At 41.6% G+C, this 25,657-nt stretch overlaps 1 long non-coding RNA gene across 1 annotated transcript in view; it reads left to right on the top strand.

Annotated features, from left to right (window-relative positions):
- LOC138829167 (uncharacterized) overlaps positions 1–25,657 on the top strand; it is a 161,304-nt gene that overhangs the window by 113,153 nt on the left and 22,494 nt on the right. The gene's annotated exons all lie outside the window — the stretch shown is intronic.

Below are 25,657 nucleotides of genomic sequence, written 5' to 3'. Positions count from 1 at the left end.
CTGCCTTCTTTCATCTCTCTTCCTCTGGTAAGCAAGCAAGCACAGGGATATTTTCCTTTAGTTATCCAATCCCCCCCCCCCCATTCTTACCTGGGAGGTAGCTGGGTGAGGCGGATTTCATGCCCTTGCTCCAGAAGTGGGTGGTATTCTAACCAGAGCCTTAATGGCTGCTTCTGGGAAATGCAGATGAGTTTGCTTCAGATCCAGAGCTACTGCTCAAATACGAAGAAAAAAACGAAGTATTTTCTTGAACCTCATGATATTCATAAATAGCTGCTTCCTGGTGATATTTCTGAGCACCTGAAATGAGATGGACCTGAAGTTTGCTTGGACTTCCCAAGCATTCCAACCAGTGAAGATTTGTTGAATCCATTCAAAGAGATGCATAACCACAGAACTAGGTCTTGTCAGTGCACCTCCTTATGTTAGAACTTGTGTAGGACATTTTAATTTTTAATTTAATTATATTTTTGCCAGTTCTAGGGCTTGAACTCAGGGCCTGGGCACTGCTCCTGAGCTTCTTTTGCTCAAGACTAGCATTCTACCACTTGAGCCACAGTGTCACTTCTGGCTTTTTCTGTATATGTGGCACTGAAGAATGGAACCCAGGGCTTCATGCATGCTAGGCAAGCCACTAAGCCATAATCCCAGCCCTCACTGAGCTGCTTTTGTTCAAGGTTAGCACTCTACTACTTGAGCCACAGTTCAGTTCTGGCTTTTTTCCCCCCAGTAGTTCACTGGAGATAAGAGTCTTTTTTTTTTTTTTTTTTTTTTTTTTTTGTCGCTTACTCTGGGTCTTGGCGCTATCCCTCAGCTCTTCAGCTCAAGGCTAGTACTCTACCACTTGAGCCACAGCACCACTTCTGGCCTTTTCTGCTTATGTGGTGCTGAGGCATTGAACCCAGGGCTTCATGCATGCAAGGCAAACACTCTACCATTGAGCCACCTTCCCAGCCCAGATAAGAGTCTTATAAACTTTCCTGACTCAGCTAGCTTCAAACTGTGATCCTCAGATCTCAGCCTCCTGAGTGTTAAGATTACAGGTGTGAGCTACTAGCACTCAGCTCTGTGCAGGACATTTTGGTGAACCAGACTTAGGCTCACCCATTGCAAGGTAATAGTAGAGATGCACATTATTAATAGTAAGTATGAAGTATTAAAATGGAAAGTTTTTAACTCTTCTATAAGTGGATCAAGCATGGGGAATCCAAGAGAGAGCAAAATGTCAAGTATTTCTCCTTAAAATGTATTGTACTCTAGAAATACATTAGAAAAAATTTAAAGAATAGCTTCTTTTGTTTTTTAAATTAGTACATATAAACTGAACAAAGGTTTTTCATTGTGTTATTTCTATACACACAGACATTATACTTTGATTAAATTTACCCTATTATTACTCTACATCTTCCCTCTGTCTTTACTGTTTATAATTTTAGTGAGTTTCATTATGTTGTTTTCATCCATGCCTAGAAGTCTTCATTCTTTGTTCTATAATTGTCAGGTAAAAGAGAAGAGGTCTGGAGGGAATCACAGTAAAAGAGAAACAAAGTGGGAAGGAGAGAGAGCCTTTCAGGGCCAGATAGAGAAAGATGGAGAGAGAATGGCCTAAAGATTTGTCTTAGGAGATGTAAGAGGCATCTGTCTAGAGAGATAAGAAGAGAACATATAGTCAGTGAGTGGTGAGAGCAGCTAACATTCACCATGCACTGACCACGGAAAGCCACATAGCCAACCAGATGGCAATAAGTAAGCTTCATCTTGTGTGCTTTAAATACATTGGCATTCATCTTTCCAGTAGTGAGGTGGTTCTAAGTCAGGGCACAGATGGGAAGCCATATTTTGTTACTGTTCCTTGGGCTAGGATAAAGTTAGAATAGCCTTGAGGCAATGGTAATCTCAACAGTTTGTCGGCCACCAGAGGAGGGTGAAGGTCAGTTCAGCCCAGGTCCTACCACATGGACCCCATCCTCTCTGCCCAGCTCAAGGGAAATGGGAACCCAGTTTTTCAGAATTCCTGCCACAACACTATGAGCTTAAACTCAGGAACTCTGAGTGTGTCCCCCACCGAATCCTCACATGAACTCCAAGCCAGAGGTCTCATTGTTCTCAGATGAATGTGAGACAAAAGCCTAGAACAACTTTCATTTGCCCAGGATCAGGTAGCTAATCAAATCAGCACTTAAGGTTGATTGTACTTGTTCCCTAAAGTTTACCTTTTCATTCTCTTTCTTGAGAGACTGACTGTCAGAGCTAGGAAGTACAGGTTACAAAGGAAAATAAGATAACCAAGTCCTGGCTCTGCTCTCTGGGAGCTAACACGTCAGTAGAGGAGGTAATGAAGATGAAGGAGTCCACGCACAGTCCTAGGTGCGTTGCTAGATGGTGTGGCTGGACTGTGAGGACTGTGGCCTGTGAAGGGAAATGTCACCAACTCTCAAGCACCATCCATAGAATCCATTTTCCCAGGTGAATAGGATGCTGGAGGTGCCCGGCCATTCTTGTGGCCATTAGGCTGTGGTTTAAATGCTGCCTTCTCCTATCTGGGAGGCCACAGCTCCCTTCTTTATGATTTGGAAAAAAGGGATAGCAAGAGAGAGAGAGAGAGTGAGAATAAGAGAAGAGAAATGAGGAGAAATGAGAGAGTGATAGAGAATGAGGGAGAAAAAAGAATGAGCGAGACAGAATGAGAGAGAGAGAGTGGGTGAGAGTAAGGGAGAATGAGAGAGAGGACACAAAGAAAGAAAGGGAGAAAGAGGCATGCGGGGAGGTATAAATAGGGCTTCGAGACTCTCACAGAAACAGAGGAGCAAAAGGATCTGGGCCTGTGTTTTCCACAATGAGTTGTGGGCACTGAATCATCACAAAGTCATTAACATAAATGCCCACAGGAGCTAGGACAGGAATTGGAAAGGCAGGTAAGATAGAAAGATCATGTGGCCCACTTGGCCAGCCTTGAACTTCCTGGCTTTGAAACTCTTATCTCCTTGTAAGCAACAGAGTGTGGACAAGGATCCGTGGTGACTGAGTGGAATACGGTGGTTGCCTGAGTCATTGGTGATCAGGAGAGCAGAGGAGAAGGCTGAGGCTGAAATGAGTATTGGCATAGGCAGTGTGCTGACTTGCAGAAATGTAGACTCAGTTTTTCCTAAATCTGATCCCTTGAGAGAAGCTGGAGAGCTAGCCTTTAATGTAAAATCACTCAATTTTTATGTGTAGACACCCAATTAATTTTTTTAAAAGATGAGTTGAGATATTGATCTGCAGGCCAAACAAAATAAATCTGCAAGCTACTCTTTGCAACTTTCAGCAAGCAGCACCTTGCCGTATTTTGGAGCCTTGGATAGCTTTGCCCCTTTGGGAGAGAAAGAGTCTTGATGTGGTAGTTGACGGTGTTCTTTTCTGACCCACTGTAACTTATTGTTCTATGGTTTATGTTTTTGTTTTTCCAAGAGAGCCTTTGCTCTTATTGTATATATACCTAAAGTAGAAATTTCTGGAATGATTGTAGATCCCAAAGAGTGTGACTTTCTGGAAATTCTACCATGAATAGGCCACCTATTAATATAGATACTGGGCAGATGTGAATATTGAGTAGCTTAAATGTGGTCGGTCTGAATTGACACATGCTATAAATGTAAAATACATACAAAACCAATGTTCTAAAAATGATATAAAATAGTTCCATAATTTATTTTATTTTTTTTTTGGACCGGTCGTGGGGCCTGAACTCTGGGCCTGGGCACTGTCCCTCAGCTCTTCAGCTCAAGGCTAGCGCTCTACCACTTGAGCCACAGTGCCACTTTCAGCTTTTTTCTTTTTGCTTATGTGGTGCTGAGGAATCGAACCCAGGGCCTCGAGCATGCAAGGCAAGCGCTCTACCACTGAGCCACCTTCCCAGCCCCCCATAATTTATTTATTATTATTACTATTTACTTTAAGTTTTATGTCTGTCCTGGGACTTGAACTTAGGGCCTGGAAGTTGTCCCTGAGCTTTTTTTTAATTTGCTGGAGGCTAGCATTTTACCACTTGAGCCACAGCTTCCTATCTGGAATTTTTTGAGTAGTTTTTTTGGAGATAGAGTCTCATGGACTTTTCTACCTACACCTGCTTTGAACCACAATCCTAAGGCTTCAACTTCCTGATTACAGGCATGAGCCACCAGAGCCAGCTTAGCTCACCTTGCTTACATGTTGAAAATAGACTATAGTATTAAAATTAATCGGTTTGCATATTATTAATATTAATCTTTATTTTCTTTCAAGTACTCTCCCAGGGCCTCTTGCTCTTACTTAACTTTTTCACTCAGGCTGGTGCTCTGCCACACCTCTGCTTCCAGCTTTTTGCTAGTCAATGAGAAATAGGAGTCTTGGGGATTTGTCTACATGGGCTGACTTGAACCCAGATCCTCAGATCTTAGCCTTCGAAGTAGGTAGGATTACAGGTATGAGCTACCAGCACCTGGCTTAATGTTTGTTTATATATTTATTAACACAGGTGCTAAAAATTTGGATGACATACATGGCATATATTATATTCTTGTTGGACAGAAGTATATAAGCCTCTGCACCCTTGGTGTGAGTCGGGTAAAGACGCTTGTTCTCTCTCCATGTGCAACAACCACACGACAGTGCGGGGAGATGGTGGGGGTTCTGAGGGGTGAACATCTGGGCCTGTAAGTGTTGGGCATCACTGTAGGCATCCATGCCTTTAAAATATGCAAATTTGCGCACTTGGAGTAGCTATAGAACCCTTAGAGGAACTGGCAGTCCAAACACTTCACCCTACAGGTCCTTATCTTTGGCTTTTTACCTCTGAGTGGTGATTCTACCTCCCACTCCTTTTCTCTGGTATCAGACACAGCTCTCTGTTTGGACAAGCATATTTGAGGGAGTAGCCATAGGTGTTTTCTTCTATAATCAGGATAGCACTGAGACACATGCTGTCCTAATTCCAGTGAGCAGGTCTGGAGATCAGAGGATCTTTCACAAGATGGCCAGAGTACCTGCAACAAAGTCCCTTTCCCTGGCTGGTATTGGAGCCTGTCTAGTGGCCTCTATCTGCTCTCTCCAGACATGAGATTAACATTCCCTTACTTTGGGCTTTGTGGTATATGATTCTAATCCCAGCGCTTGTAAGGCTGAAAGAGTAGGACTGAGAGTTCAAGGCTAGCCTGGCCTATATAGGAAGACTTTTCTTCAACAAAATAAAATGAGAAAAAGCAAGCCCTCTCCCCAACTATTCCTTCTGATAGCTGATAGAAGTTAATAGTCTGTGCAGTAGAATCCAGAGCCCCTGTCCCATCTCCTTTTTCAAAGAGGGAACAATGGAGCCAACCTGTGCCCTGTCCACTGGGGAGAACTTAGTGCACACAAGCGTGGAACCTAGAATGTGCTAGCGAGAATTTTAGCTAGCAGAGAAATCAAAGTAGTAGGGATGAGGGTACAAGTGTTGGATGAAACCATTAGAAATCACTTATAGAAACAATGTGCTACATGCTACCACTGGCATTATCACAGAAAGGTTCCCTCCGTGCCTACCTCCACTTCCATCTGCCTCGTCTTTTCTTCTTGCATCCTTTCTGCCTTTCTCCCCTCTCCCCTTTTCCTTCTCTCACTCCCTCCTTTACTCTCTCCATGTCTTCTTTTTATCTTTCTTTGTATTGGAGCATGAACCTGCCAGCGTCTTTCAGAGCAATCCATCAGAGTCCTGATTTACACCACTCACAAGTTTTGCATGGCTGTCACCTCATTAAGGTATTTATGTCCTGGCAGAGCCTGAACTTGAATCTACCTTGAAGGTGTAATTGTGTGTTGCTAATGTAATGGCTGGAGTTGCCCATGCAGACAGCAACATGAGAAAGGTCACTGGGAGGAAGGCAAGGTCACAGAGCCACCTGAAGCGTGCTTGGTGTTGATTTGCCCATTTCCTCCAATCCCAGGGAGGACCAGACTCATGATAATGGCTAGGGCTTGTGGAGGGGAATGGAATGACTCCAGCATGGGCCTGTGCAGATGGCAGTGGAGAGGAGTTTATTGTGCTTTCCAAATGGCTAAAAGCCTCACTGATGATCTGAGTACCGGCCCAGATGCCTGTAAATATGAATAGACCAATAGGAGAGGAGAAGCTTCTCCCCCATCTCCCTCAAAAAAATCGCTTGCTGTTTTCTCTACACTAGTCAATCAATCTGAAAAACAATTTAAGATGTTTCTCGTTTCAGGACATAAAATCAGGCCTTTCACTAGCATTTGATCTACTTTCCAGATTTCCTATGTATGAGAGTTGTGGTTTACCTTTACCACTGAGATGATTTTTTTCTCCTACTGTGCAGGGGAGGGGTGGCTGGCTGTGGCACCAGAGCCTCTGAATCTTAGATTATATCACATTTTTCAACTTAGTATCTATCTATCTATCTATCTATCTATCTATCTATCTATCTATCTATCTATCTATCTATCTATATCTATCTATCTATCTATCTATCTATCTATCTATCTATCTATCTATCTATCTATCTATCTATCTATCTATCTATCTATCTATCTATCTATCTGTTTGTTTTGTCAGTCAGGGGGCCTGAACTCGGGGCCTGGGCACTGTCCCTCAGCTCTTCAGCTCAAGGCTAGCGCTCTACCACTTGAGCCACAGCGCCACTTCTGGTTTTCTGGTGGTTTATTGGAGATAAGAGTCTCATAGACTTTCCTGCCTGGGCTGGCTTTGAACCATGATCCTCAGCTCTCAGCCTCCTGAGTAGCTATATTATAGTCATGAACCATCGATGCCTGGCTTGTCAACTTAGTATTTATTAAGGAACTTCTATGAGATGTGCCAGGTGGTGGGGATACAGTAGAGGACCAGAGAGACATGACCTCACCTTGGTGGTGCCAACTAACTAGGTGAGAACGAAAATGGTGTGATGACAAATGCTACCAGGAAAGAGAGAGCAGGGCCCTGGCTTATATACAATAGGACTGACTCACTCAGACTTGTTGGGAGCAAGCAAGCTCTCCAAGGCCAGAAAATCCTGCAAATCTCAGAGACTTAGAGTCAGGGAAGAAATCTTATAATTCACCTGGCCCAATATTTGCAGCAGTAAAGACTGAGTCCTAGAGCAGGGAGGTAAAACCCCCAAGTTCACACAGCTGGTAACTGGAAAACTGCCTAGATAGAACTTGACTCTGTTCCATGGAAGTTATGGAATTCTTTTGCCAGAGCTCTTTTATAAAATGAAAGAGTTGATGAGGACCAAAATATTGATGTGATGAATACTACAACTAGTATTGGAGATTGTTATGGTCTCAGGTGAAGGCTGAAGGCCGATAAGAAGGACCACTAGTCTTTGACACTCTTTTCCAACCGAAAGACTCTCCTCAGAGAATGTTTGATTGATGTCACAGACTCCTGAGTTTAGAAGGGGCTCAGTATAAATGCATGTAGATCTTGATGAAAATTGTTTTTCTGTTGTCTTAGCACAAAATATGGAGACAAATAAGTTATTTGGGGGCAATTCCAAGGAGCATCAAGGAAGAGTGGGAAAGCAATATAAAGAAGAGAACCAAAATAGCTAGTATATGTCTCAGACAAGCAGAAGAGGTCAAAAGCTATGTACCAGATAAGATGATGATAAGCGAAGTGAACCCAAGATAGGGACACAAGTGGTTTTTTCTTTCTTGCTATTGTTTCTAATGTATTTATAATGTACCATGTGATTTTTTTTGTTTCTTTGTATGTTCCTCTCCCATGTTTTCACTGTATTTGATGTCAGTGCTCTGCATCTTGTATAGACACTTCTCTAATTTAGAGAGAGGAAGGGAAAAAACAAAATGCTTAAATAAGGATACAGATTAACCCTTTGTAACAATGAGATGTACAAGACACTATGTTGAAAAATGAACTTTAAAATTTAGGTGGTGGGGGAGGGTAGGTGTGGAGATGGGAGGGAAGGGATGGTAGGGGAAAATCAAAGGAGGAAGCAACAATGCTTGATAGGAAATGTACTCATTACCTTGCTCATGTAACTGTAACACTTCTGTACAGTAATTTTACAATAAAAAACTTATTAAAATAAAAAAAATAAAAAAGAAGAGAACCAAGCCAGACAAGTGTGGATTAAGCAACAAGTGACTGTTTTGGGGCACTTAGGAGTCTCTTTATCTGAGACCCCCAGAGAGACTGTGTGCAACATGCCTTAGAATTATCCTGGAGGAGCTAGGCACTGGTGGCTCATGCCTATAATCCTAGACACTCGGGATGCTGAGATATGAGGATCATGGTTCAAAGCTAGCCTGGGCAGGAAAGTCCGTGAGACTCTTATCTCCACTTAACCACCAGAAATCCAGAAGTGGGACTGTGGCTCAAGTGGTAGGGCACTAGCATTGAGCTGAAGAGCTGAGGGACAGCACCCAGGCCCAGAGTTCCAAGTCTCACAACTGAAAAAAAAAAAGAATTATCCTGGAGGGGTGAGGAAGGCAGGGTACTTGTCCAGTGAGTTCCAACACCTACTTGGTAAAGGTTGTTCCTGGGAATTATCTCCCTTAAAGTTCTTGTCCCAAAGCAGATAGTTGAGGCCAAAAGCCATCTGGTTTGGGCAAGATTACTTGGCCATGTCTCTGAGAGTTTTTCATGCTACTCTTTGAAAAAGAACACCATTGTACTTACGACTCTTCAACTTTACATTAATTTGTCAGTTTATATGCCTAATGTCCATCTTATTTCATACTATGTACACAGTAGCTAGTCCAGTGTCTGGAACCTAGGAAGGCTTCCCTAATTATTTGTTTCCTGAGTGAATGGGTGAATGAATGATTCCATGCTGAAGAGTCATCTTTCCATTCTTGGCCTGAGTCTTGGATCATCTCTGAGGCTTTAGATTCTGGAAGGAGGGGAGTAGAGACTGATTGATTCTAGGTGTATGTTTTTCGTTTTTAAAACTCCCTGAGAAGTGTCTGTAGGAACATCGTATGTGTTTCATTCGAAAGATGCCTCCTGTCCCTGGAGGTCAAATTATTCTGGACATTTAAAGAACCATTCATAGGCTCACTCCCTCACTTGACAAATATCAAATGTCCACTATGGACAATGTGCTATACTTAGACTATAAGAAATACAATACAGATACGAGATACAAATCTTGCTTTAGTGAGTTTATAGTCCAGTTCAAAGAACAAAATAAACCATGTTAGCTACAAAACAGCTTATAATCAAGTGATGAATTGTGCATTCCAAATAAAGTGTTCAGCATTGCCCAGAGGATTCAGGACAGCAAGCTGACTTGTAGTGATGAAACTGGGATGAGGCTCCCTTCTTTATTCCTATACCATATGACTCATGAGGGCATAGACTAGAGTTGAGCTGGGCGCTGGTGCTCATGTGTGTAATCCTAGCTACTCAGGAGGCTGAGATATGAGGATCACAGTTCAAAGCCAGCCCCAGCAGGAAAGTCTGTGAGACTCTAATTTCCAATAAACCACCAGAAAACCAGAAGTTGCACTGTGGCTCAAATGGTAGAGCACTAGCCTTGAGCTGAAGAGTTCAGGGATAATGCTCAGGCCCAGAGTTCAAGACCCACGACCGACAGAAAGAAAAAAAAGTAAGAAAGCTACTCCCAGTATCTAGATCTCACCGTGGTAACATTCTCTACCCCCCAAGATAAAAAGAATGGATTCTATTAATGGCATTCAAATTCTCTGGTTTCTGGTTGGGTTTGGCCAATAGAGAGAGCAGCCGGAGAGAGGAAACTGAGGCCAGCATTCCACACATCAGTCACCAGGACTTGATGTCTGACTCTGCCTCACTTGTTCCTGCTAGGCATCATTAACTTGACCATGTCTCTTATTTCTTGTCTCTGAGATACTATCCTACACAACCCTTAAAGTTCCTTATGTCCTAATAGCTTAGAAACAAGTCTCCTTGAAAATAAGCCATTTCCATTCTCCAGTTGCATTTTGTTTCCTCTTTAGACCTGAATTCTGCATATAAACTCAGGTCTGCCTTTTTTTTTTCCTCCTCAGAATAGAGGCTTGAACTCAGCTTGTTTGCTTATAGCTGGTACTCTACCACTTGATCCATTATTTTCACTTCCAGCTTTTTGCTAGCTAATTGGAGATAGGAGTCTTATGGATTTGTCTGTCCATACTTGCTTTGAACCTTGATCCACAGATCTCAGCTTCCTCAGCAGCTAGGATTATAGGCATAAGACACTCTCTGATTGACAGCCTCCAGACCTCCACTTAAGAAACTCAATCTAACCTCTTCCAACAGGCAGACTGAAGGCAGAAATCTGGTACAGAGAAAAGGGTGATGATTCAGATGGCAAACAGGGACCTTTCCAATTGTACTATGGGAGTTAAGTGACGAGAATCCTTAGAGAAGAGTTTCTATGGTAGAATTACAGTAACAGGATAGTTTACTGAAAAAGCAATTGAATTCATTTTCTTGGTGTTTTATAGTTAGGTCTTTCCAATCCCTGAAGGCCTCTGATCCCTGACCTAGGGGCTTTTGCAGGAAGCTGTGATCAGGCTCAGGGGAGACAAGTCATTTTCCTGGCTTTCGCTTTGCCAAAGTCTGTGCTCCAGAGGGCAATAGCTGAGCTGCAGGGGGAGAGATGAAGGTGGAGGGAAGAGTTCAGCTGTTCAGTATCCAAGAGGATCAAGCTGTTGAAGCTGTCATAGGAGAAAGATGGTTTTAGCTTATCCACTAATACCAAGAAATAGCAAAAATATTCACAGTTAGTGTGTGCTAGGAACCAGGGCCTCATCCCCGAAAGTCCTTGAAAACAGGGAGAGCACAGGATCTCAACTGAAGATGACTGTTTGGGTCATCCAGAAAGCTGGACCTGAGGCTCTGGACACTCAGCTTTGGCCATGAGCCCAGAACAGAGTTGATACTGACCTTTGTGGGATTTCATGGACTTGAAGAATGACAATATTAGTGATGCCCTTTGAACAGAGAGCCATTCCTAAATGACATACACTGTGTCAGATACCTGGGAACTTTGCCAATTTTGAGTGAGGAAAGGACACCCCAAGAATGACTAAACTTAAATTTGCCACCAATATAATGGGATGGGAGTTCAGAACAGATTAAGGCTCCCACTGCAGAACTTACCTGTACCCCAGGTTGACTACTGTCACAGCAATGGGACTAATTGGTTTTGAGGCAATGGTTTCCCTTTCGGAACACTGGTGAGAAGAAATAAGAGTGAACCCTAGAAGTCAAAGGTGATTTAGGGGTATCATCTATGTGCAGTGAAGCTGGTTTGAAAGTATATCTGAGAATGAGATGAACTTCTGGGTCGATAGAAGGTGGTTGAGCAAATGTTTAGAAGGAAGAGCACACAAGTGTTGCCTTTTTAGATGACATGAATGGCAACAATTTCTTGCAGTTCTCAAGGAAAAGGAAGAAAGATTAGACTCACAGAAAGAGGACTCCAAGGTCTCATCTCTGATTTTATATCTAAACACAAACCAGGAAATAAACACAGTTGAATCTCTTTCCAAAATAGAAAGTGAGGACTGGGTAATACCAGAAAGCTCATTGAGAGGAGTTTGGGTCCCATAAGTCATAGTGGGTTGGAGCTTGGGCGACTGGAGTGTCAATTCTTTCCAGGTAAGGCACCTGGGACCTTGAGCCAGAAGATACCCTGTCAGGGAGAGGAATAGGACGTCAGCCCACTTGACACAGTGACTACAAGAATAGAATGTTTGTGATGATAGGAGTCATCTCCATAATGCACTCTTTAATGAAATGTGTTTTAGCCTCAGTGCTAGGTCCCACCAGAAGAGGTCAAAGTGAATATAGAAGGCATGTATTTGATAGATGACCTGTAGCCAAAACATACAAACAAACAAACAAAAAAACCTCTAAAAGTCAACTGTAAAGAAAATAACCCAATAAAAAGAAATGGGCAAAGATCTGAACAAATATCTCACCCAAGCAGACTTTTTTTTTTTGTTTGTTTGTTGTGGGGCTTGAACTCTGGGCCTGGGCACTGTCCCTGAGCTCTTTAGCTCCAGACGAGCACTCTACCATTTGAGCCACAGCGCCACTTCTGGTTTTTTGGTGGTTAATTGGAGATAAGAGTCTCATGGACTTTCCTGCTGGTACTGGCTTTGAACCATGATCTTCAGATCTTAGCCTCCTGAAAAGCAGATATGTTTATTAAAAAAATTTATTGTAACAGTGATATACAGAGAGGTTACAATTGCATAAGTTAGTAATAAGTACATTTCCTTTTGAACAGTGTCACCCTCTCCCTCATTCTCTCCCAGTTTTTCCCCTCCCAACTCCCCCCACTCCCAAGTTGTACAGTTTATTTCCAACATAGTGTCCAGTGGGTTTCACTGATGAGTTGGTTCACCCTTTGTCCCACTGTTTCTGTGCTTCCTCTCCCCCCCCCGCCCCCAATCAGATAAACTTATATACAAGACAAATGGTATAAAAACCAAAAACAGCAACAGAAAGGAATAAACCAAAGGGGAAAAAAGGAAAGAAGTAAAGAAAAAAAAGGAGAAATAAAAAAGAACCACAACAGTACAATAAAAACCTCTTTGTATTTAGAGAAAAGAAACATATGAAAAGGTAGGCATTGTGTGTCATTAACGATTGTAACTTTAAACATTACAACATTATCCCCATCTATTAGACTAATTTGAAAATAGGATCTGGATCATGTGATAGAGCATCAGCCATTAGCAAAAAAAAAGCAGTAGTGTGAGACCCTGAGTACAAGCTCTAGTCTTGGCATACTATAACGGACAATACCAAGTGTTGAGAAGGATGTTAGACAGTAACTCTCCTTTATTACTGGTAAAAGTGCAAAATAGTACAGCCCCTACCACTTGGATCATTCATATAAGGAAAACGTGGCCCTACCATATGAATTGGTTGTCATGATCACAAGCATTTACCAAAAAAGTTGAAAACCATGTCTATATCAAAACCTGAATAACCATTTATAGCAAATTTAATTGTGGTTGCTGAAACTTTGAAGTGGACAAGAAGCCCTCTTGGTATTGGTTATTTGAGGCTAAATGTAACACAGACTGGCCTTAAGCTCAAAATTCTCTTGCCTTGGGCTCCTGAATACCAGGATTACAGGCATGTGCCACTACAACAGGTTCCAAGTTTTCTGCAAATGAAGAAACAAATTGTGGCATGCTCATACAACAAACAGGATATGACAATGAAAAGAAGAAGTGAACTACTTTTCCTTCATGGAAACCCATAGAAGAAACTTAAATGAGTATTTGTTAGTAAAAGGAGCCACTTTTTTTTAAACCTGCTGACAACATGATTCTACTTATATGACATTCTAGAGGGTTACCATATTGCAAAGAATTTGTAGTCAGATACCTAGATAGAGAGGCCAAACGACCAATTGATGTCTTAAATTACGAATATTATTGGCTAGATACAAGAGTGTGTCTCTAGATAATTCTAGCCCTCTTGGTCTATTAGTGGAGGACTCAGGTACCATAAGCAGAAAAGCATACAATCCTTAGGGTATTCTGCAAAAATTCCTGATGCATGGACTTCAGGAACCTATTATATGCTGGTTTCATAGCACTGTATGGTTGGGTAAATTGTAATGAACTAAGCCATACATTTTATTTTATTTGTTCTGTTTTCCATCAGAAGCTTTGATTTGTAGCCTAGCAGGCTAGGCCTTGAACTTATGATCTTTCTGTGTCAACCTCCTGAGGGCTGAGATTCTATGTGTCAGCAGCTAGTCAGGATGACTCAGAGACAAAACTCATTTAGAAAGGAAAAGATGTTAACTTGCAAAGGAGTACAAGAAAATAAGAAAGACTGGCTTCGAATTAAACAAAACAGAACAAAGCTCAGCTCTGATACTCATTTCTTAAGACTGCTGTGCTAAAGTATTTAAAAACCTAGTGCTTAAAACGTCACCAAGTCATCAACTTAAGTTCTGGTGGTTCAAAATCCAAAAAGGATACAGCTGGGCTGCAATCAAGCCGTGAGCTGGGTTTTATCCTTCTGGAGAGATAGTTCTTTGACTTTTTCTAGTTTCTCAAGGATGCCTAGCTCCCAGGCTTTTAGATATTCTCTTAGATCTTGAAAACCAACCGCATTGGGCCCAGTCTTTCCTGCACTACCATTTTTGTTGTTTCTCTGAATCTTCATATTTTGCTTTACTTTTGGAACTACTTAGCTATCTTTAATTACATTTAGCCCACATTTGAGCTTTCCATCTCAAAGTCAGCTAGATAACACACTATTCCTTATGGTTACTTTATTTTCTGTTTCTATAGAAATTTACACATTCACAAGTTCTGGGAGTTCAGATGTAGACATGCATGGGGCTCATGATTGTATGTACTGAAGTCCCAAACTAGCTCTGCTATCAGTTATAAGCTGAGAGTAGAGGTAGGCATTTCTATTTATTACGGTGACTGAGATTAAGTTTCATACTTTTGCCTTCCTTTACATGTTTTTCCTGTGGTAGATTCTCCATCGATTTTTCTTGGGGATGCCCTTTCCCCCTTGAAACGTGCAAGTAGTGTAAGTAGGCATTTTTATACCAATTATATTGTTCCACAGAGAGCCAAAAATGAAATGACAAGCAGTACAATCTGAAATCCACCTGTGGTACGATAATCTACCTCGACTCGTGTGGTTCATTGAACCCTTAGAGTAAATGTGGAAGCCATGCAGTGGGTCTGTTATCCATATTTTACACATGGGAGAGGAAGCTGCAAGGAGGCAAAGGTACTCCCTAAAGTCACCAAGGGGTCACTATGGTGCCAGCCTCAGCTTCGGTCTCATTTCCAAATGCCATGTATTTCTCCTCTACACCTCTGCCTCCCTCCCCTTGGCTTGTTTCTGGGTAGATGAATTTCTGGTACATGTGAATCTCAGATCTTCCTCACTCCTTTCTTTCTTCCTATTCTGGCCTTGAATAGTTATATTATCCCTCCTTTCTCCTCTTATGATTTCATTTCCAGCCTGTTGTTTGAATGAAGGTTAATACTTTAGGGCATTCTCTGGGACCAGCCAAGGAAAACCAGCCTTTATTTCACTCTCCTCTCCTGCATGCAGATGCTCTAAATTCCTGGCTTTTGTTCCAGTGTGTTCCCACTGGCAACCGCTGATACAGTTGAACTCACTCTTAATGTCAGGACTAAACTCCCAAGAGTCTTGTAGTTATGATTGTCAGGGGCAAAAAGACAAAGTCATCACTGCCTGTTGCTCCTTTGAGCATTCAATAATTTAAACATCCATCTATCTGTGTAAAAATCATTATGGACATACTTGGAAAAGGGGGAATTGTTTCAAGGTCACTCTGCCAGTTAGCAGCAGAGAGAAGATTAGAACCCAGTGTACTTCCCAAGTTACTCTGGTCAACATCATTAAATCATTAACCAAAGCCATCATGGTTAGATGCTGTGGACAGGCCACAAAGATTGCATATCTCCATTAATCCCCACGTACTGTTTTTCTTTTTTGGGGGGAGGGTCCAGTTTGGGGCCTGAACTCTGGTCCTGGGCACTGTCCCTCAGCTCTTCAGCTCAAGGCTAGTGCTCTACCACTTGAGCCACAGAGCCACTTTCGGCTTTTTTTTCCTTTTTGCTTATGTGGTGCTGAGGAATCGAACCCAGGTCCTCAGGCATGCAAGGCAAGCGCTCTACCACTGAGCCACCTTCCCAGCCCCATGTTCTGTTTTTCTAAGTTTTCTTATGTTCAGGGATTTGTTGACAGTGTATGATAATCAGGGTATTGAGGGAAGAGATTTGAGTAAGATGGGCATTTGGGTCCTGACTCTGCAAGCTATATAATTGCTTACTGCAGAGTTGTCTCTTTTCTTACATTTCCTTTTTTTTGGTTGGTTGTGGGGCTAGAACTCTGGGTCTGGGCGCTGTCCCTCAGTTCTTCAGCTCAAGGCTAGAACTCTACCACTTGAGCCACAGTGCCACTTCTTCTTTTCTTACATTTCTGTGTAACGAGAATGGTAACTATTTTTTTTAATAATTTAGTTCATATGTTTTCATATGAAAACATGTGACAAAGCATATGGCATAGACAGTATTCAGTAAATACCCTGTTCATTCCCTTTTCCTGTCTGAAATATACTCAATTACTCCTCAACTTTGTCACTGAGAGACACAGAAGGTACAAAGGAGGAGGAAATCCAAGAGCGTAGGTAAGATACACCAAGCTCGTAGCTGTGGCCTTGCTTCTAGCATTGTTGCCCTGGATAAGATGTATTGATATTTCTTTATTTTACTCACAATATTTATCTCTTTATTTATCAACTTGCTTATACAAGATACATTTCATTACTGTATTTTGGTGTTTTTTTCTCTCTACCCATTAAAATGTGGCCAAGTTAAACCTGCTCCCTCCTAACCTCAAGAGGCTTGGTGAATATCTAAACTTGTGAGACTAAGAATTCAATAGAACAATGTGTATACAGAAGAGGCCTAGTTTCTAATTTCACTGTACCAACCAGTAGAACATAAGCCACCAGACAACTTGCCAATGATGGAGGACTATAAATATTTTAGGATGAAATTAGTTTAGCACTGGTCAAAAAGTATTTGATTAATAGTTCCAAGGATTGCAATCCTTTATCAATGTCATTACTATTTCTGATAGATACATATTGAGCAACAACAATGCTCCAGGCAGGCTACAAAGAAGAATAGTTAAACATAGTATGTCCATAATGAAAGGGGATGAAAAATATGCCAAGCATGAACAATGAGATACGCACTAAGGAGAGAAAGCGGTGGGTTAGACTGTGTGAGTCTGGAGAGCCACAGATCACAGTGTACCTCGTGAGGCCCATATGTCTTATCTCATATGAGAAGGATAGGGAAGTAGGCACTGGACCAAAGCAAACAGGGCAAATGGTGTGTTTTGGAAAGGGTAAAAGTAACTAAATTTTTCCTCTACTATGAAGAATTGGCCTTATGAAACTCCAAGCGACCATTGCATGCATTAGATCCAACCTCTTCTGAACGATTTCCTCCTTTTCCCAGTCACATTCTTTGTGGTCATTTTGCAAGACTGCAAGTCTTCTAATATCAACCCATTGGCGCTTACTCATGGTAAAGTGCTTACGGACATGTGGTGGACTGTTGAATGACTATAAGGGAGAATAGATGGTGTGTGTTCAGGCCCCATGTGGCTCAGAGAACTGAGAAAATACAGACCTTTTGTCAATAATCTAAAAAGTTCCATCTACCCCATTCTCCTGTCTTTCTAATAGTGTGTAGAGTGACTGAGAGGGAATCACCTCACTCTTAGAAAATTTATCTGTCCTCCTCACCTGGGTGTTGGTCTAGGGTCAGGGTTAAGCCAGGTCTACTCCAGTCAATGCATTGCCATATCTTGATCACTGTTGGTTCTCAGTCCAAATAAGAATAAAGTTTCTTAGTTGATTCCTAGTTTTGAAAGAGAAGGCATTTTTTTCTCCTCTCTCTAGATGGTATAGAGCATGAATATTGTGTTAAAATCATTGTCACCACTTCGGTCCATGAGGGATGCCAGTCAGATATGAATCTAGCACAAGAGAACCATAAAGAAACCTGAATCTACCCTTCTAAAATGCACTTTCTGTTATAAATCAATGCATTGCATTTAAATTCCATTGGATTCCATTAATACTTACAATCCAGTGCGACAGAGCCATGGTTCTGCCATCACAGGGGTAACCGGGAGATCGTGGCATGGCGGTGGGGGCTGTGGGCCTGTTTTTGCCATTCCAACAGCTGTGACCCGGGATGAATGATTCGACTTTTCTGAGACTCGGTATTTCCTGTGTGAAAGTAAGGTAAGGATAATAATAGGCTTGCCAGGATTAAGTGAGATAATTCATGTGCACTGCAGAGCATATAATGAGAGCTCAGAAGAGAACAGCACAATGGGACTGACATAAATGGCAGGACCTTGAAGGGTCCTACCTGGGAGTTTAAGTATAAAACCAGAGGCCTCAAGTTATAATTGAACTTTCTTGTCACATTTCTCTTACTTAGACTTCACTTTAAGTTCTACTTAGAAGCTCAAGATAACTCAAATGATTTATTGTTACTAACACTTTCTATTATTGTGCTCTATGAATCTCTCTCTGTCTCTGTCTCTGTCTCTGTCTCTGTCTCTGTCTCTCTCTCTCTCTCTCTCTCTCTCTCTCTCTCTCGCTAGCTAGCTAGCTATCATCTTGGTTCACATAAGTAGGAAGGCTGAGAAATCTCACAATTCACCAAGAGAACTGGTGGTACCATGTTCTATGCAAGCCTGAGAACTAGGAGAGCTGATGGAGCAAGTTCTATTCTGAGGTCAGATAATGATGTCCCAGCTCAAGCATTCAGGCAGGTAAAGTTCCTTCTTACTCAGACATTTGTTCAATTCAGATGTTCAGCTGATTGAATGGAGCCCTCCACACTGCAGAGGGCAATCTACTTTACTTAGCTGTTTATTCAAATACTAACATTATTCAGACAAACCCTCTTAGGTAAACCTAAAATAACATTTGGCCAGATATTTGGCCATGCTGAGATCCAGTAAAGTTGATAATGTAAAGCTAACCATCATATTCCTGTGTACTTGATATTGTTCTATACTAGGATATATGGGAATGGACACACACACATATGTATTTGTGTATGTATGTGTGTATATATGCACATACATTTATATAGAAAGAAGGTAACCCTAGTTTCATATTTTTGTGAAACAAGTTTCTTTGTAGGCTAGTAAGTTATTTCTTCTGTTCATTGTCTCACTTAATCCTCACAATAATCCTTTGACACTGTTTTGACATGTATTACATCCTCACCCTATGAAGGAAGGGATAAAGACACAGGGAGATTAAGTCGTTGTTTGGCCAAGGTCACTGAGCTGCTAATTGCTGAAATCCAATATGGTACTCTTTAGCTGTACTCAGCTTTTACCTACCTGATTACCTGCAGAGAGCTACAACATGGAGAAGAATCCATTTACAGTGTTACCTGTCTCTACTCGACAAATGTTTAGGAGAGGCTGATACAATACAAATTGTCAGATCATATGTAATTATTATTATGACTCATTTGCCAATATACAGTCGGACAACCTTTATGCTTTGGTCCAGTGAGAATCTGTGTTAGAGAAACACCCCCAGCTAGGCATTGCTTGACCACTTAATTCTCAACCTGAGAGGGGCTCTTGCTTTGTTTAATGGCTCTGAAAAGGTTGACATGCAAGAGAGCACAAAACAGCATTCTTTCTTGTTTTTCCCTCCTTCTGAAACCACACGAAATTATTTAAGGAAGTTTTAATGAAATGCATCTGTCACTTATTAAGATGGATGGCTGGAGTGCAGCTTTCCATTACTGGAAATGGCAGAATCAAATTAGGAAAGAACGGTCCTCAGCATCTTCTCCAACTGGCGTTTGCATAATGTGTTGGGAAAAATGCCACCTCGGCAGAAAACAGCTATTGTGAGGGCCAGGGTTCTTTCCCCAGAGGGCTTGTGTTCGCCTGCGAGGTTCTCCTTCCCCGTTGGCAGGTGGAGTGGCTGGGCTTGGGGGTGGAGTCTCCTTGTGCAGAATGATATTGGGGGTTTGGAAACCAGAGGCTCTGTTTCACACTCCAAGGAGCTCAGATACATTGTTGTGCTGTACAAGTCAGAAGCTCTGCCTTTTGGTTGGTTCTCTAAGCTTTGAATTTCCTTTCTTTTTGTGTACACCAGTATTGGGGTTTGAATTCAGGGCCTGGGCACTATTCCTTAGCTTTTTCACTTACTCCTTTTACTTTTTCACTTAAGTAGAGCCACTCCTCTACTTCTGGCTTTTGGCTGATTAATTGGAAAAAAGAACTCCAGACTTTTCTGTCCAGGATGGCTTTGAACTGTGATCCTCAGTGCTCAGCTTCCTAAGTAGCTAGGATTGCAGGTGTGAGCCACAGTTATCTGACTTCATAGTTCTCATCTTTATTGCTATATATTAAATTGTACACAGTAAGGATTTTCATATAGAATTTCCATACACACTAGATATACATATATATGTATATATGTACATAAGTATTATAGTATATATAGTATATATATAGTATATATAGTATATATATGTATATATGTACATATGTAAGTATTATAGTACACAGTTGTCCTCCTTTTACTTTTCATGACCATGGATTTTGTTCTATTTTCCTCTAGCTCCCACAAATGAGAGAAAACATGTGATCCATGTCTTTGTGAGACTAGCTTCTTTCACTTAACATGATTAGCTCCAGTTTTATTCATTTTCCCTGAAAATGGCATAATTTCCTTCTAATTCATGACTGAGGAAATCTCTATTGTGTCTATATCTCATATTTTATTGGGCCAAGTGGCGTCCATTCAACAAATACTGGGTATTTCCTGACTCTTTTCACACAGAGGTTACCAGAGAGAATAAAGTAGTGCTTTCATCTTGCCACTGTGCTAGCTGCGGACACAGTAAATAAGGTTCAGGAAGTACAGCACATTATCAATGTAATGAAGCAAAGTAAGAAGTAGATGAGGACGGGTTTATTTGAAAGAATAAAAGCTCTTTTATAAGCCACGAAACCCCGGTCATTACTTGAAGATTATCATTGCATTTTTATGTCTCCAAATGCATGCTATAAGCAAATTTTTTGTTGTTATTAAAAAAGAATTTTGAAATAATTTAATTTGCCTTCCACCTATTCAGAGGAATCTGATTTCAACATCCTATTAAGTGATGGCAGACTAGTCACCCTTTCCTAATAACCTTTTCAGTTTTGAAGTTCTCAGTAAGAAAATTCAGTCTCAGAAAACATTTATTGAGCTTCTACTATGTATCAGACATGGGACTGAGGTGTTAAGAGGCAAGCAATGAATGAACAAGATGTACAATGCTCTCAGCATCTGCTCATTTTAATAGAACTTTGCCATTTGTGAAGAGTTGACACACACATGATTTTATGCTCTCATTATCCTACAAGGCAAGGCAGGACATACAAAATTAGGAGGTTGAGGTTTATGATCTTCATTAGTGCTCTTCTCCAAATAGTTCTAGAGTTCTGCTCTCTGAAGACAACTCTTTTTTTTCCCCTCCCCCTTCCCCCCTGAAGACAACTCTTTTAAGTAGTCGTACCCATGTGCCAAACCTTGGTCACTGAAACCTGCAGAGGAACAGTCATGTGACTTGGTCACAAAAGCTCTAAAAGGACCTTCCCCTTTCCACTCGAGCCCTGGTCATGGTACTAAAGAACCAGCCCACTGAGTAACCATAGCGATCACAGAGCCTGATACTCCACATTGGGTATGTAGCCTTTGCCAGAGAAGCTACTGACATTGTATATTGTTGGGACCCTCCCAGATCCCACTCTCAACGAATGGAAGGGTCCACTAGATTGCCTTTCCTCAGTGGGCTTTACTGTCTTGCAGGGTAGAGAGTCCATGCCATTGCTTAACAGGTGTTGGCTGGGAAGTTCTCTCTTGAACACTGAAATAAAGCCTGTTTTCCTATCCTTTCCCCTAACCCCCACTCTTCCCTCTGGAATGCAGGGAGAAGCGAGCCCCTCCTCTCCATGCCTGCTCTTCACATAACATGACAGCTGTCACGTCTCTCCTCAGAGTTCTCTTCCCAGGTGAAATGGGACTGATACCCTCAAATGAATTCTTGCATGACATGGTTCCCAGATGCCTCATTATTCTGGTTCTGAGTCTCCTGATTTACCAATGGAACTCTTAAATGGGGATATCACTGCCTTCAGATCACAGTTAAAATAATGATACCACACTGTTTTTATACACAGGAACTAAAATTAAACATATGTATATATGTATTATATTTAGTAATTTCTTAAGATAAATCAATCATAAGCTTCTGCTTAAAAAACCCTTCAATACGTCTTCATTGTGATTAGGATGAAGAACCTGCCTACTTTCCCTCAGATCTGTTCCCTTCCCTGCTCCACTATCACAAAGAGCGTGGCTCCTGAAAGAATGCATTCTTAGATTCCTAGATCAGCTGGATTCTACTTAAGTTTGGCTCACCAAAGGCACTACTGCTAGATTGAGAGTTTACAAATCCCCTCCCACTCTACCTCCCTAGGTCTCTGGTAGTAGGTGCATTTCCTGTTTCCTCCAGCCCCCCAGCACACAGCCACAGCTATCTGATAGTTTGGCCCCTGCAAGATTAATCTAGCTGTGGGCTCTGGTGACTCTACTTTCCCGGTGGCTTTCTACTGATACTGATCTCTGAGTTGTTTAATTGTCTCTTGAGTAGTGACTCAATTCCTCCACTATGCTTTAAATCCCCCCCCCCCACACACATGTTAAATCTTTTCTTAAAATACCTTGAGAGGTTTCTGTTTTCCTGATTCTAATAGCCATAGAGCATTCAAATCTCTAATTGCAGTGAAGATCTTTCAGTTCTTGGAAAAAGCCATAGTCTCTTTTGCACACTAATATAGCGTTCTCTCTTTCTCCTAAACACAACTGTCATCTTTTCATCCTTCAGTTCTGAGTGTAGGCATCTCTCTTCTTGGCTTCCTTATGACACAATGCTCACCTTTATCAGGATATTTATTTGCCATTGGCTATTTCTCTTTGTAATACTGAATTCATGGCAGGCAAAGATTATGGCTGCTGAACCTTGTTCAATGTTGTAGCCTCTGTACTTAACCTGGTGTTTGGTTCACAGAAGGTGCTCAGCAAATAACTGAAGAACAAATTAATGAAATATACATGGAAAATATGGCTCTGAGCCAAGCATTATGTATTTTGAGAAGTAGATAAGCACCTTAGTGCTACCAATAATGTTTAGGAAGGCTATACATAATTGTCTGATGCCTGTAATCCTAGCTACCCAGGAGGCAGAGATTAGATTTGTTTGAGATAATCCCTGGAAAAATATTTGTGACATCCTGTCTTGACTAGTAAAGTTGGACGTGGTAGCATGCATTTGTCATCCTAGCTACATGGAAAATCTAAGGATCTAGGCCAGTCTAGGCCTAAATGTAAGGTCTTATTTGAAAAAGGACTAAAGCCAAAACATCTAGAGGCATGGCTCATGTGACAGAGTGCCAGGCTATGAGTTCAAACATCAATACCTACAGAAAATTTAAAAATAAAAAAAATTATGTTTGGAACTCTGTGATAAGGAATGATAAGTGATAAGGAATGTTTTGATGAGGACTTACAATATGCCTTTAATGTGTCCAGTGACCACTGTAACTGATTTACATTCTGTGAGGCCAGGAATTTTCTGTGGTTTTCTTACTCCCACAAAAGGCAGAATGTTTGAGTAAGAAATTGTCATTTTCTAGTTGCTAGTGGCTCATATCTATAAGTCTAGCTCTATCTGTAATTCAGAATATGGAGATCTGAGGATCATGGTTTGAAAGCAATCCAGGCAGACAAATCTGAGAAATTCATCTCCAATTGCCATAAGTAGAGCTGTGGCTCACTTGGTAGAGCTCTAGCCTTGAGCAAAATCATGAAGGGAGAGAGCTCAGGCCATAAATCTAAGCTCCAGTACTGGCATAAAAAAAAAAAAAAAAGGTAGCTGAACGCCGGTGGCTCATGCCTGTAATCCTAGCTACTCAGGAGGCTGAGATCTGAGGTTCGTAGTTCAAAGCCAGCCTGGGCAAGGAAAGTCCATGAGAATCTTATCTCCAATTAACCACCAGAAAACCAGAAGTGGTGCTGTGGCTCAAGTGGTAGAGCGTTTGCCTTGAGCTGAAGAGCTCAGGGACAGCACCCAGGCCCAGAGTTCAAGCTCCACGGCTGGGGCTGCGGGGAGAGGCGGGGAGGTGGGGAGGCAGTAAAGTTGTTACCAAATTGTTACAAGATAATCGTAATTTTGGCAATGGCTCAAGATTCTGTAAAAATAAGTGGATGGGTCTGGTTGTCGGCCTGGCCCTCTCAAGCACTAAGACAGCTCCTGGAGGTTTTCTCAGTTTTTCTGTCCAGTTTTTGTGACCCTTGGGCCCTGTCCTGGATGTCAGGACTGTCTTCCTGCCAGAGGATGGAAAACAGCAGTTCCCGAGGGGGCTCTGTCCTGTGTGATGGTGCCACTGCCATCCATGAAGCACACAGACTTTCTGTTTTGATCATTCAGTGGATTCCTAGGGACTCCTAGGTGACCAATGGCTTGGAAGGTTGATGACCTCTCCCTGCACCCTTGTGCCTGACAAGGGACTGAGGATGGGGGAGGCCATTCTTTCTCCTATGCCATGCGGCTTGGCTCTGTTCTATAAATATTCTTTCTGATTTCCATCAGGAGGCCTCTCTGCCCATGCTGATCCCTTACTGATGCGTCCAGGATCATACAGTGCCAGGTGGGGAAATATGGGTTTGTTAAAGCTGGGTAAAAGTTGGGCTCAGGATCTGTGAAAGTTTTTATCCATCTCTAGGGGTGCCCAGTGCACAGCAGAAATTGTGACTTGATTGTGTGTCATACAGAACTGAGGAGCTTTATGTACAATAAATGTGCCTTAATAGTGTCATCACAAGTGGCCCAGAGACTTGAAGAATCATAAGAGGAAGTTGCTCATGCCTCATATCTGGTGGTCTTCATGAGATTGCCAGTGCATCTGGGCAGATTTTACAGCCTCTCTTTGTGGGGTCCCCCTCAAATTGGCCAGTTTGTTAGTATTAGCATAAATGAACGTAAATAAAATTTGTAAATGAGGAGTTATAGCAATCCCAGAGAACCAGTGAATGTGGGGTTTTCTTCTAAGTAGTGGATGCCGATAATGTGAAGAATTGATTCTCTCCCTTGACAGATCAAATAATATCCAGAAATTTTGTTGAAGCAGTTTAGAGTCTTGACTTGTAACAGACACACTAGCTCAGTCCCTGTTGGAAGAGTTCTGTGACACATTGTTTTGTATTCTGTGTAAGCATACCCTTTAAATACTGTCGGAGGAGGATGCCATCACCATAATGTCCTGTCTGAGTTTCCTAGAGGAAATTGGATATGGTGAAGATCCTGCCTGCAAAGACTGACCGTGATGGCAGAGTGATTGAAATACTCATGGGGAGCAAGTGAAGACGTGTTGTGTCTAGCCGGGTACAGTCGGCTCATGTCTATCATCCTAGTTACTGAGAGACTGAGATCCGAGAATTGTGGCTCAAAGCCATCCCAGGCATATTCTTATCTCCAGTTAACCAGCAAAAAGCCAGAAGTGGAGGTATGGGTTCAAATGGTAGAGCACCAGCCTTGAGTGAGAATATGAGGCCCTGAGTTCAAACTTGCATGCGCACACACACACACACACACACACACACACACACACACACACACACAAAGGTGTATTGTATTCCTTCAAAAGTGAGGGCAAATAATGGCTGAAAAGCCATTAAAGCATGCTCTGTAAAGTACATATTAGTCAAAACTATCACAGTAAAATATTTCTCAGTTGTTACTATATGAAATAAGCAATATACTTATTACCTTGCTCATATAACTGTAACCCCTCTGTACAGTATTGTTATAATTAAAAATGTACAAAAAATTAAATTAAATAAAAAAAAGAAATCAGCAATGTCAATGTTATTAGTTAGGTATGGGACTTTGTTAAAAGGACCATGACATTAAGATTTTGGTAAATCACTCTTAGGCATCATTTATTTCCATTAAACTTGTTCACTGGCCAAACTGGGCCTCTCAACAGGGAGACAGTGGGAGCAGTAACCTT

Source organism: Dipodomys merriami, unplaced genomic scaffold, assembly GCF_024711535.1.
Source record: "Dipodomys merriami isolate MVZ:Mamm:240054 unplaced genomic scaffold, mDipMer1.0.p SCAF_17, whole genome shotgun sequence".
Taxonomy (NCBI): domain Eukaryota; kingdom Metazoa; phylum Chordata; class Mammalia; order Rodentia; family Heteromyidae; genus Dipodomys; species Dipodomys merriami.
The sequence above is the reverse complement of the archived record's forward strand: the minus strand, read 5'-3'. Positions and strand labels throughout refer to the sequence as shown.